We start from the raw sequence: 13086 nt of genomic DNA, 5'->3' as shown, positions 1-13086 counted from the left end.
ATGTGCAATACAAAATTACTCTCCATGTTCATCCCCCCACATATATCAGGGTTTCGTAGCAATCCGCGCTTCGGAAAATCTGCTAAGTGTTATCGCCCAAATGTGAGGAAGGTCACATCGGGGAGCTACTTTTGCACCATTACACCTTCCACCACAGTTTCACACATATCATAGGTCCACATGCAAGATTTGGTGAGATTCCAGTGCTCTGGCGGTCGTTCTCCCCCCCCCCCCCCCCGAAAACAGCGGTATGTGTGCCCGGTGGGTCTACCCCCTAGATTTCTCTGCGCGAGGGTGCACCAATGTACTTTTTCATTGTTTTAGGTTTATTTAGGACATATACACATGGAAAACCAAGATTGGGGAAAACCAAGATTGGGACCCTTTGGCACATGGTAGCCTCCGACATATATACCCGCAGCTAGAGCCATTATCACACGAGGGTGTGCCTGATCTACTGGTTAGGGTTATGTTTAGGTTTAGGGTTACGATTTAGGGCTAGGGCTAGGGTTTAGGGTCAAGGTTAGCGTTAGGTATAGGTTTAGGGTTTAGGGTTAGGGTTTATGATGCAGGGTTTTGCAGCTCTCGTGTCGGCACGTGTAGTTAATGGTTTAGGGTCTAGGGGCTCAAAGCCTCCCCAGTTTAGGGTTTAGGGTTTAGGGGAGCTACTTTTGCACCATTGAAAGGTCCACCACACTTTCACACATATCATAGGTCCACATGCAAGATTTGGTGGGATTCTGGTGCTCCGGCGGTCGTTCCCTCCTCCTCCCCCAAAAAACAGCGGTATGTGTGCCCCAGTGGGTCTACCCCCTAGATTTCTCCACGCGAGGGTGCACCAATGTACTTTTTCATTCTTTAAGGTTTGTTTAGGACATATACACATGGAGAGCCAAGATTGGGACCCTCTGGCACATGGTAGCCTCCGGCATACCCGCAGCTAGAGCCATTATCACACGAGGGTGTGCCTGATCTACTGATTAGGGTTAGGTTTAGGGTTAGGGCTAGGGTTTAGGGTCAAGGTTAGGGTTAGGGTTAGGTATAGGTTTCCGCACGGCAAAGACTGCGGCCGCACGGCAGAGTCCTCACGCACGGAAAAGCTCCTTGCGCATGGCAGCCTAGCGTACGCATGGCAAAGGCCGTTGCCGTGCAGAAGTAGCGATGCGCACGGCAATGATGTCGTTGCCGTCGAAACCTTTGCCGGCCGGTCGTTGCCGTGCGACCTCGCACAGTAAACCCTTTGCCGGGCATATAGGGTCCTTTGCCGTGCGATTTGTCGCACGGCAATGTGCAGTTTTCCCCTAATGATGTTGTAAGGGTATATTGCCCCTATGTGTGGTTTTGGTAATTAATGACAACCCCTATGGACTAATGTTTTCATTGAGTTTATATGAAGGAATATTCCATAGGTTCTACTTGTATTCCATGTGTTGGATTCAAGTATGGATGCCATGTAAATAAAGATACATCTTGTGTATTGGCATCAAGATCATCGATTTGAAGACATATATGTGATATGATCAAGAAGAATAAATGAAGATGGAGTTCTTATGTGGAACTCAATATTAGGCATGCTCTATCTTATGAGAGTATGAGAAGATACAAGGTTGAGTTGGGCAAGTTCAAGATGAGCATCTCAAGTGGATCACATGCTTGAAGCTTGCCGTCCATTTGGTGATAATGGACTTGTGAAGATGTGCATCAATGAAGCTTTCCCATCATAGTGTATGGGGGGAGCATTTGTGAGTCTTCACAAAGCAACAATGATCAAGTTGTGGCATTCCGGCTTGTGTAGAGCTTGAAGAGTTATCATCAAGATCAAGCGGGATGCGCAAGGCAAAGGTATGACCTTGATAGGTTTTCCTTTTACCGGTCTCAAGGTGGTTGTTAGGAGACCGGATTATAGGATAGATAGCCGCACTATCAAGAGGGGCTTTCGGTTGGGTAACTTGATCACATCGTCTTAGGGAGCTCAATCCTTTGCATACTTTGCATATCCTTATTGCTTCTTGGTGTTTCTCTGTGTGAGGTTCTTGAGCTTGTTGCTAGCTTTACAACAAGCCCAAGTTCATCGAAAACGGAATCCGCATGCATCTTCTATTGCGTTTTCGAGTTTGGACATCTTTACCGTTTCTTGACGGTGGGAGACTCCCTCTCTAAAATCATCTAAAAATGTTCTTTGAGGAGTATCCATATTAGTTTTTTGTTGGGGTTCTATTCGTCGTTATCTTTCAAACAAAATTGGTTTCATGCGAATCGGAGTTCGGGAGCATTAGTTATTAAAGAAAAAGGAAAAAGAAGAAAAGAAGAAAAAGAAGAAAAAGAAAAAAGGGAGGGTCAGCCGGCCGGCCGACCGGCCTGCCGGGCGGCACGCCGGCCCACCCGGCCGAAACCGGCCCAGGCGCTAAATGCCGACCGGGCGGCATTCTGGGCCACTCCCGCCTTCATCCGGCCCGGCTCGTTCGCCGCCGGGCCGCCGCGCCGGCCCCGACCAGCCGGCCTCCCTGCCGGATGGGCCTCAGGCGCCCCCGCGCAGCCCACCTGCGCCTGCGCCTCCTTGCTATCCGCCGCCTGCGCGCGGTCGCTGCCCTGTCCGGTCGGTGGGCCGGCCCGACCGGACGCCTGGCCGGCCTCCCCAGCCCGTAATCCGGTCAGCCGGCTTCCAGGCCGGCTAGGCCGTTTTTCTTGCCCGTTTTTCTGCGTTTTTCTTTGTCTTTTTCTCCCCAACGGTTATTTCTTCCTCCCTTGCTATAAATAGCTTTCTCCCACCTTGATACAAGTAGGTCTTCCCCTTTCTTCACCTCCATTGTTGCTCTTGGAAGAACTTGCTCTCCCCTTTGATTCCTCCCATAGTTCTTGCTATTTTTTGAGGGATCTAAGAGAGGAGATCTAGATCTACACTTCCACCAATCCATTTCTTCTCTAAGTGAGGGGAACTCTTGGGATCTAGATCTTGGAGTCTTTTGTTGACTTTTCCCATTGTTCTTCCTCTCCAATCTCATCCTAGCATTTGTTGTTTGGGTGGGATTTGAGAGTGGAGGATTTGAACACCTCTAGTGTTCTTTCTTTGCATCATTGCATAGTGTTGAGCTCTCCACCACGATTAGTTCAAGTGAGAGACCGTGAGCTTGTTACTCTTGGAGGGAGACATCCTAGTTGGCTTGGTGATTGGTGCTCTGGTGATCTCTTCAAGAAGATTGTGAAGAGGCCCGGGCTTCTCCTTCGTGGAGCTTGTGAAGTGGTTGTGGAGCTTGCCATCTCCGGAGCGGAGGAAAAGCTAACCATAAGGAAAGGGCCATTATCCTTCGTGGGTGTGGTTCGGAGAATAGGGTGAGCCTTCGTGGCGCGGGGAATCCTTCATGGGACCTCCACTCCTCCAAACGTGATGTACCTTCTTGCAAAGGAAGGGAACACGGGAATACATCCTCGTCTCTGCGTGCCTCGGTTATTTCTATACCCGAGCTCTCTTTCCTTGTGATAGCCATCGTGCTTGAAGTACATATATCTTGCTATCACTTGTGCTACATATATCTTGTGCCTATCTTTCTTAGCTCTAGCTTCTATTGTTACACTTAGTTGAGCTTAGCATATTTAGGGTTTGTGCTTGTAGACTAAACGTTAGTTTAATTCCGCATTCTTACAAGACAAATCCGCAAGAGTTTGTAATTGCCTATTCACCCCCCCCCCCCCCTCTAGGCGACATCTCGATCTTTCAATTGGTATCAGAGCAAGGTCTCTCCTTGTTTAAGGCTTCACCGCCTTGAGAGTAAAGATGTCGGCTAGTAATTTAGTGCACAATGATACAATTATCTTTGTTGGCACAAATTATCTTTTGTGGCGAAATTGCTTGCTTTGCAATCTTCGGACCTTGTGTCCAAACATTGAGCAATTTCTAGATGTAGGCTTTTCTCCTCCGATGGATCCTCAAAATCTATCTTTAGAGGATGAGAAAAACTTACATCTTGAAGCTCTAGTATCTAATGAGCTTTTATTCTCCTTGAGACCCGATTTTCGTAGGTTCTTGATATATATAAAGCGAAATTCGTCTCATGAGATGTGGATCAAGCTTAAAGAAATGTTTGGTGGATCCATTTCTCATTTGGTCGGTGGTGTCTCTGAGGAGCTCTCTTCCCCTTCACATCATGAAGAGCTCCAAGTTGCTTCCACCTCCGGCCGTGATGAGGTCTCATCTTCTTCCACTTCACCAACGTGTAGCAAGACACGAGGTAATGATATGGTGAGTGGTGAGGAAAATTGCAATGATGATATTGTGCTCAATAGTGATGATTCTTCATCTCTACCCCATTGCAATGCTTCCTCTTTGGATTTAAACACATCTAGCATTGAAAATAATCTACATGCTTGTGTTGATAGTCCTTGCATATCATGTGTAAATTTCTTACATAGATCTCATGATGATATGCTTGCCTTGTCTTGCTCCCATAATCAAAATGCTTCTATTTCCTCTAGTTGCTTGTTGACTAACAATGTAGAGGAAACCGAACACTCTATGGATCAAGATATGATTTCAAATGAGGATTCAAGAATATCTTCATCTTCATCCTCCGGTATGCACATGTGCCTTATGGCAAATGAATCAAAGGTATCTCCTACTTTGACTCCTAACACATCCTCTAATGATGAGAGTGATGATGATGATAATGATGAAGAATATAATACCTTGGTGCATAATATGGAAATGGTATATGCTTCTCTTCATGGTAATAAAGAAGCTCGTGCTAATCTCGAACACTCTATGGATACCTTGAATAAATATAGGGAAACCATAGTGGAGTTGGAGTTCCATGTTGAAAATGGGGAAATGAGATTCACTCTCCTCAAGCATGAGCTAAAAGATGAGAAGCATACTAATTTTATGCTTACACAAAAATTTGAATCCTATATGCATGAAAATGAGAAAACTATTGTTGATGCTTGTGCTACTAACTCTACTTCTTGTGAAGCATCTATCTTAAAGGAGAATGTTGAGTTAAGGGCTCAACTTGAGTTGTGATACGTCGCAAACATATCTATAATTTTTGATGTTTCATGCTTGTTTTACACCAATTACTATATGTTTTAAGGGACTAACCTATTAATAGTTGCGAAAGTGCATAAGTTCTTGGTTTCAACTTTGTTGTGCAGAAAATAGGCAAATATGGAAGGAAATAGCTCATTATGGTGAAATCTGGAATTTCCCGGAATCTGTCTCTGCTGAACACTTTTCAAAGATCGCTTCAAAACTCCATCAAAACGACGTCCAATGGAAAAGTCGTAAACTACGAAGTTGTAGAGAATTTCAAACCGAACAATTTGAACATCTTATTCGTCCAGAACGGACAGCGGATGCATCCAGCAGAGCAGAATTACTGTGGAGGTTCGTGCAGTCTCGGGACTCCGAAAGTTGGTGACGTATTTGACACAAACTCTTTCCATACCTGGATATTTCGGCCCAGCCACGAGTTGTGAAGCTCATGAAGGACCGAGGGAAGTCCTAGGAAGGTTCTATAGGTGCCCAAGAGCCCTTGGATCAAAGTGGCATCCATCTCATGGCCTAGATTGCATCCCCAACACTATATATTGATGGGAAACCCTATTTTTGGAGGCCCCCAAGCATTGTCACGAAAATCCTCCTCCTTGGCAGCAGCCAAGGAGGGGGAAACACTCATCTACACCAGCACCAACTCAAGGAAGAAGAAGGCTAAGGGGCGGCGCTCCCCCATGATGCCGGCGGCGGGGAAGGAGTCCCCCGCGCGCCGCCGCCGGCGCCGCCCACGCCTCCGCCTCCGCCTCCCGGCGCTCCTCGCTGAGCCCTCCAACGTCTTCACCGTCATCTCCATCACCAACTCCTCATAGTATTCAGTGGTCCATCCTCTCACAAACCTCTGTACCTCCCTATGTAAACATGGTGTTTGATGCTATAAGTTATAATCCTATGATCTATGTCATGTTGCCATAGTTTATTTGTTCTTTGATTGATATGTTACCGTCCTTGGTGCCCATTATATTTGCGCGCGCAAGGATCAAGCACCATAGGGTTGGTAGTACTTGTATACTAGAAGGGGAAGTTCTGTCGGAGTGACAGAAACCTAAGGACGCGAACCGGATAGTTGCATGTATGGGAGTAAGAGGACCATTTACTTAAGGCTATGGTTGGGGAAACCTTAATGCTTGCTAGTATTTACGGATGTTTGCTAGCACGCCAATCATATAGTACTTGTAATCCCGGAGGGAGAGCATGTATATTTAGCCTCTCCTACATACAAAGCTGCATCGAAGATATTGAACCCAAGATCTTCACTAATTGATTTTGGACAAAGCCACCACTATTACCACCGCTTTTCCACACTCATGGCACTGTTAGTTTAGTTTGTTTTATTGCTGCAACACTAACATTTATTCCGTGTATTTTATTGTTCTGCAAAGTCACCTCTCATACCCGTTATCACTCTAGTTTTATTTCCTAGATATTGTAAACGCTTAGTGTGCGTAGAGATGTATCAGTGGTTGATAGAACTTGAGAGAATGTTTATCCTACCTTTAGCTCCTCGTTGGGTTCGACACTCTTACTTATCGAAAAGGCTACACGCGGTCCCCTATACTTGTGGGTTATCAAGACCTTTTCTGGCGCCGTTGCCGGGGAGTCATAGCGTAGGTGAATATTTTCGTGTGCACTTGTTTACTTTATCTCTAAGTAGTTTTACTTCATGTACCTAGTTGTTCTCTATCTCTTGTATGGATAGGGAATGCGAATTACAAAAAAAATTAGTTGTACTTCTTATATATAAAAAATAAAAATAAAAATCAGAAAAGAAAAGTGATTGGAAAGATGAGTAATGGTGAAGTGGGGGTCGACCTTGAACACAGTGTTCATGCCTGCGAAACCAAATCAATTCTTTCCATGGAAGCTTTTCATTAAAAACCTGTAAATAGTGTATATAGTGTATATAGTGTACATATCCCGTTGTAAATAGAATGTATAGATAACCGCTAGTTTATTATGCAAGTTTGTCACTATGCTGCCTAGAAAACAGATTTCCTGTGCTTCAGTGTAGAAAATTTGAAAAATCACCAGAACGTGATCTTGATCTGAAATTTCTTGAGTGCATAGTAGTGCTTGTTATCTAATTTTCGTTAGTTCTGACTTTTCTGATTTGAGGTACGTAGACAGATCTAATAATTCAATCTTTATGGACTGATTCTGTTGAGACAGATTTCCTGTGTTGTGCTGAAAAAATTCGTGAAAAATCTCAGTATGGCATCTTCATCTGAATTTTTTTTGTGCATAGAACTGAGGTTATGATCTGTATTTCATTAATCATGAGTTTTTCGATTTGAGCTACGTAACTATCTCATTGAGTGACATCTTTACAGAGTGTTCAGTTTTGACAGATTTCTATTCTCTTTGTTTAAATATTGTACTTAGGATTCAAAAGTTTCCTTCGTTTTCGATGTACGATTGAAATAATAAGAAACCTCAGTATTACAGTGGCTAAATATTTGATAGATTTTATAGAAATTAGGGATACTTGAACACTTTTGGATTTTAATTAATGAGTACTAACCTACTAATGAGTTTTGTGAAGCTTTATGTGGATGCAGTTTTTAAGTTCCAATCAATATGGTGATATGAGATGAGCAAGAGGATGCAAGAGCTCAAGCTTGGGGATGTGTAGATGGATCCCAAAAGAATATTCAAGAAGATGCAAATATCTAAGCTTGGGGATGCCCAAGGCATCCCCCTATTCATCAACCAACATGAGGTTGTCTCCTTCAAACTGAATATTACCCATCCACATGTAAGCATTGTATATAGTTGCTTTTATTATCTTTGGTTTTATCCTATTTAGTTTTATTAGGTTCTTTATTTGGTTCGTGTTTCTTTGTCAACAAAAAAAGGGGGTTTGAGAGCTCCATCAAATAATCATGCCCATCTTAAATGGCTATAAAGAAAGAGCTTTATGGGAGACAACCCAATATGTTTATATTTCTGTTATTTACTGCTTTGTTGAGTCTTGGAAGTCATTACTACTGTAATGACCTCTCCTTATCATGTTTGTTTTGTAGGTGCCAAGAATTGCCTCTAATGGTAAGAAAGTGGTATTTGGGAGATTTGCAATCTTGTTTACTGTTTCTGGTTCGTCACGAGAAAAATCACCAAAAATCACCAGAACGTAAGTTTCAGCTGCCAATTTACGAGCATCTTCCGCAGGTATTTATCTAACTTTCATTAGTTCAGAGTTTTTCGAGTTACGCAGCTTAACTATTTTTCAAAAATCAATTTTTACGAATTGTTCTGTTTTGACAGATTCTTGCACTGTTTTGCATTTGCATCTTTTTGCCCACCTTTTTTAGTTCTCTTGATCAAAGAACCTTATTGAAGTTGTGCTACAGTAGCTAATTCTTATTAAAATGCTTTTCATATGTCATACTGAACTTTGTAGATTTGATTAATATTATCATTGCACTAACGCTGCTAATGAGATTTGTGATGAGTTTTGTATGAAGGTAGTTTTCATGTGTAGGAAAGAAAAATTATGAGATGAGATGAAGAATGGACAAAAGCTCAAGTTTGGGGATGCCCATATCACCCCAAGATATATTCAAGAAGTACAAGTGTCAAAGCTTGGGGATGCCCAAGGCATCCCCTTCTTCATCAATAGAAATATCAGGTCATGTTTCTCTTCACTATATTTTTATTGCTTCATATACTATGTGTTATTCTTGGAGCGTCTTTATTTTCTGTTGTGTATTTTATTTTCAATAAAGTGGGCACCATCATACCATGTTTGTTTGAGAGAGAGACACGCTCCATTTTAATTGTATGAACGCTCTAGTTTTCACTCTTATTGTTCAACGAGCGTTTTATTTTTGCTAGTACTGCGTTTAGCTCTGGTTTTTCACTCCTATTTAATTCAGAGCTTGTTAGTATGCTTCAGTTATATATGATTAGCTCTCTGATCTTTAATGAATATTATAAATGAGAGTTGTTTCAAATAAGTTGATTGGTGTTGGATACGAGTAAAAAAGTTTCATATTAATAGTGATGCCAATGGAAGATCTCCTCTGATGTTTCAATTGGGTTGAATCGATCATTTAGTTTAGACTTTTAATATCACCATATGTTTTAATTAATAAGTTTTGTCGCTATGGATGATTATGACCATTATTGCTCTCTTAGTTGGTCGCTATGTTTCTTTTTGGTAGCCTTCATTCTGTACTCGGACTGAGTATGATCTCTACTCGTGCATCCAACCACCAAAAACAAAAATATGCCAAAAGTGTCCACCATACCTACCTATATGTGGTATTTCACCGCCACTCCAAGTAAATTTACATGTGCTACCTTTAAAACCTTTAAAATAATTCCTTGTTTTTGCAATACATAGCTCATGGGAAAGTAGCCTAAAAACTATTGTGGTAATAAATATGTCGCTTATGTATCTTATTTTTATAAGTTGCTTGTTGAGCGGTAACCATGTTTCTGGGGACGCCATCAACTGTTACACCTTTGTTGCATATCATGTGAGTTGCTATGCATGTTCGTCTTGAAGTAAGGGTGATTTGTCATGAGTTGAATGGTTTGAGTATGCATATTGTTAGAGAAGAACATTGGGCCGCTAACCAAAGCCATGTATGATGGTGAAAGTTTCAGCTTGGACATTAAAACCTCAAAAATCACTTATGAGAAATTTATGTTGCCAAAAGCTTTAAGCTTAAAGAGGAGTCCATTTGTCTGTTGTCCATGTTGTCCCGTTATGGATGTCTAAGTTGAGAATAATCAAAAGCGAGAAATCCAATACGAACTTTCTCCTTAGACCTTTGTACAGGTGGCATGGAGGTACCCCTTTGTGAAACTTGGTTGAAACATATGTAATGCGATGATAATCCATGGAAATTCGAGCTAATTAGGACAAGGTGCGGGCACTATTAGTATTCGATGCATGAGGCTTGCAACTTATAGGAAGTTTTATACATAACCTATATTACTTATTGCTGCCGTTGACACAATTGTCTCTCTTAAAATTTTATATCTCTATGTTTTCAAAATAAAAAGCTCTAGCACATGTTTAATCTCTGCTTCCCTCTGCGAAGGGTCATTCTTTTACTTTTATGTTGAGTCTTCATCTTCTAAGTTATATGCACCGTCTTATGAGAGCATAGTTGTCATTCTTAGTTCTATGTGCATGGTCCCAAAATTATTATTGATTGAATCATGAATGTGTTATTACTTGTTCTTAAATTATTTTTATCTAGTCATCCTTTGAACTTTGAAGGTGCATGTCACCTCAAAAATTATTCTTTTTATCACTTACCTACTCGAGGACGAGCAGGAGTTAAGCTTGGAGATGTTGATACGTCGCAAACGTATCTATAATTTTTGATGTTTCATGCTTGTTTTACACCAATTACTATATGTTTTAAGGGACTAACCTATTAATAGTTGCAAAAGTGCACAAGTTCTTAGTTTCAACTTTGTTGTGCAGGAAATAAGCAAATATGGAAGGAAATAGCTCATTATGGTGAAATCTGGAATTTCCCGGAATCTGTCCCTGCTGAACACTTTTCAAAGATCGCTTCGAAACTCCATCAAAACGACGTCCAATGGAAAAGTTGTAAACCACAAAGTTGTAGATAATTTCAAACCAAACAATTTGGACATCTTATTCGTCTAGAACGGACAGCGGATGCATCCAGCAGAGCAGAATTACTGCGGAGGTTCGTGCAGTCTCGGGACTCCGAAAGTTGGTGACGTATTTGACACAAACTCTTTCCATACCTGGATATTTCGGCCCAGCCACGAGTTGTGAGGCTCATGAAGGACCGAGGGGAGTCCTAGGAAGGTTCTATAGGTGCCCAGGAGCCCTTGGATCAAAGTGGCATCCATCCCATGGCCTAGATTGCATCCCCAACACTATATATTGATGGGAAACCCTATTTTTGGAGGCCCCCAAGCATTGTCACGAAAATCCTCCTCCTTGGCAGCAGCCAAGGAGGGGGAAACACTCATCTACACCAGCACCAACTCAAGGAAGAAGAAGGCTAAGGGGCGGCGCTCCCCCATGATGCCGGCGGCGGGGAAGGAGTCCCCCGCGCGCCACCGCCGGCGCCGCCCACGCCTCCGCCTCCGCCTCCCGGCGCTCCTCGCTGAGCCCTCCAACGTCTTCACCGCCATCTCCATCACCAACTCCTCATAGTATTCAGTGGTCCATCCTCTCACAAACCTCTGTACCTCCCTATGTAAACATGGTGTTTGATGCTATAAGTTATAATCCTATGATCTATGTCATGTTGCCATAGTTTATTTGTTCTTTGATTGATATGTTACCGTCCTTGGTGCCCATTATATTTGTGCGTGCAAGTATCAAGCACCATAGGGTTGGTAGTAATTGTATACTAGAAGGGGAAGTTCTGTCGGAGTGACAGAAACCTAAGGACGCGAACCGGATAGTTGCATGTATGGGAGTAAGAGGACCATTTACTTAAGGCTATGGTTGGGGAAACCTTAATGCTTGCTAGTATTTACGGATATTTGCTAGCACGCCAATCATATAGTACTTGTAATCCCGGAGGGAGAGCATGTATATTTAGCCTCTCCTACATACAAAGCTGCATCGAAGACATTGAACCCAAGATCTTCACTAATTGATCTTGGACAAAGCCACCACTATTACCACCGCCTTTCCACACTCATGGTACTGTTAGTTTAGTTTGTTTTATTGCTGCAACACTAACATTTATTCCGTGTATTTTATTGTTCTGCAAAGTCACCTCTCATACCCGTTATCGATCTAGTTTTATTTCCTAGATATTGCAAACGCTTAGTGTGCGTAGAGTTGTATCAGTGGTTGATAGAACTTGAGAGAATGTTTATCCTACCTTTAGCTCCTCGTTGGGTTCGACACTCTTACTTATCGAAAAGGCTACACGCGATCCCCTATACTTGTGGGTTATCAAGTTGCTAACTAGCAATTATAGGTAATTGGAAGAAAGTCATAAAAAGCTCTCGGGCTCTCATGATGATCTTCTAATTTCCTATGCTGGGTTAAAGTTAGCTCATGAGGCTAGTATCACTAAGGTAACATCTTATGAGCCTCATGTGGACATTAGCACAACCTCAACTCAAAATGCTATTTTGCCATGTGCTTGTCCTTGTAATCCATCTAGTCAAATTAGTGATACACCTTGTGTTGGATTACTTGCTTTGCCTTGTTGCTCTAACAATGAAGCTTCTATTTCCTCTAGTACTTGTATTTCTACTAACCATGTAGAGGAAATAAAAGAGCTCGAGGCCCAAGTCCTTTCTTTGAAGAAAGACTTGGAAAAACGTCAAGAAGGGAAATCTGCACTTGACAAGATGTTGAGTGCGCAACAATCCCCCAATGACAAGAGTGGACTTGGATTCAACTCCAATAACAAGAACAAGTCCAAGAGCAAGAGCAACAAGAATAAGGGCCAAGACAAAGTCAAGGATCCGGCCATATTGGTTTGCTTCAAGTGCAAAGTTGAAGGGCACCATGTTAGATCATGCCCATTGAAGAAGAAGAAGCACTTAAGTGAGAAACAACAAGGGAAACGGCCACAAGGTCAAGGTCAAACTCAAGCTCGACCTCAAGTTGAAGATAGGCCACTTCCCAAGAAGAATCAAGATAAAGTTCCCCAAAAGAAGAAAAGGGGGAACACGTGCTACTTATGTCGTAAGAAGGGGCACTTTGCTTCTTCTTGCTTAGGTGGTACCTTATCTAACCCTATAATTGTTGATGATGATTATTCTCTAGGGAAGGATAAGGATGGCAATGTGTTTGCCAAGTTTGTTGGAACTCAAAGTGGTCTCAAGAAAAGGACCATTTGGGTTGCCAAGCCTATTGTGACTAACCTCTTAGGACCCAACTTGGTTGGGGACCAACAAGCTCAAACTTGATCAATTGGTGCATGTGGAGGGCATTGGAGACTTGGCTACTTCATGAAGAATTAAGGGATCTTCATATATTATATTTTTACCAAGCCAAGTCGTATGGATTATCATGTATATCTTATATCCAATGTTCCTCTTTGCGGTAACTTGTACTTCAACTCTTCATGTTT

This window comes from Lolium perenne, chromosome 3, assembly GCF_019359855.2.
Source record: "Lolium perenne isolate Kyuss_39 chromosome 3, Kyuss_2.0, whole genome shotgun sequence".
In the NCBI taxonomy this organism is placed as follows: Eukaryota; Viridiplantae; Streptophyta; class Magnoliopsida; order Poales; family Poaceae; genus Lolium; species Lolium perenne.
The sequence above is the reverse complement of the archived record's forward strand: the minus strand, read 5'-3'. Positions refer to the sequence as shown.